The following is a 1,281-nucleotide window of genomic DNA, read 5'->3' on the forward strand; positions in this document are numbered from 1 at the left end:
CCCCCACCCGAACGCTATTAGTTTAAAACATGAATCTGCCATTATTTCTTCCTTATTCTTAAAGGCCAAAAAAGTTTGGCAGCGGAACCTATAACTTCCACTAGTTTAGCTTAATTTTTTTCTTTCTAAAATACCCCCAATGCTATTAGTTTAAACATGAATCTAGAATAATCTCTTTGTTATTATAGACCAACATAGGCAGAGGAACCTATAACTTCAACCAGTTCAGCTTAAAAGTCTTCTAAAATACACCCTCCCCCTCAGTGCTATTAGTTTAAAACATGAATATACCATAATCTCTTTCCTGGTTCTCGATGACCAAGAAAGTTTAGTAGAGAAACATGTAACTTCGACCAGTTCAGCATAAATGTATTCTAAAATACCCCCCCCACCCAACGCTATTTGTTTAAACATGGATCTACCATAATCTCTTTTCCTGATTCTTGCAGACCAACAAAGTTGGGAGAGAAGCGTATAAATTCAACCAGTTCAACTTATAAGTCTTCTAAAATACGCCACCCACCCCTCAATGTTATAAGCTTAAAACATGAATATACCATAATATCCTTCCTGGTTCTTGCAGAGCAAAAAAGTTTGGAAGATAAACCTATAACTTCAACCAGTACAACATAAAGGTCTTCTAAAATGCCCCACCCAATGCTATTAGTTTAAAACATGAATCTACCATAATCTCTTTCATGGTTCTGGTAGACCAACAAAGCTTGGCAGAGGAACATATGACTTCAACCTGTTTAGCTTAAAAGTCTTCTTAAATAACCCCCACGAGAGCGTTGTTAGTTCAAAACATGAATCTGCCATGATCTCTTTCTTGTTATTGCAGGCCAACAAAGTTAGGTAGATAAACCTATAAGTTCCACCAACTCGGCTTAAAAGTCTTCTAAAATAGCCCCCAACGCTATTAGTTTAAAGAGGAATCTACCTTAATCTCTTTCCTAGTTATTGCAGACCAACAAAGTTTGACAGAGAAACCTATAACTTCAACCAGTTCAACTTAAAAATCTTCTAAAATATGCCCCACCCCCCCTTAGTGCTAGTAATTTGAAACATGAATGTGCCATAATCTCTTTCCTGGTTCTTGCAGACTAAGAAAGTTTGGGAGAGAAACCTATGACTTCAACCAGTTCAACTTAAAAGTATTCTAAAATACGCCCCCTCCCCCTCAGTGCTATAAGTTTAAAAGATGAATTTACCATAACCTCTTTCCTGGTTCTTGCAGACCAAGAAAGTTTGGCAGAGAAACCTATAACTTCAACCAATTCA

The sequence above is a fragment of the Triticum aestivum genome, chromosome 5D, assembly GCF_018294505.1.
Source record: "Triticum aestivum cultivar Chinese Spring chromosome 5D, IWGSC CS RefSeq v2.1, whole genome shotgun sequence".
NCBI classification, from domain to species: Eukaryota; Viridiplantae; Streptophyta; class Magnoliopsida; order Poales; family Poaceae; genus Triticum; species Triticum aestivum.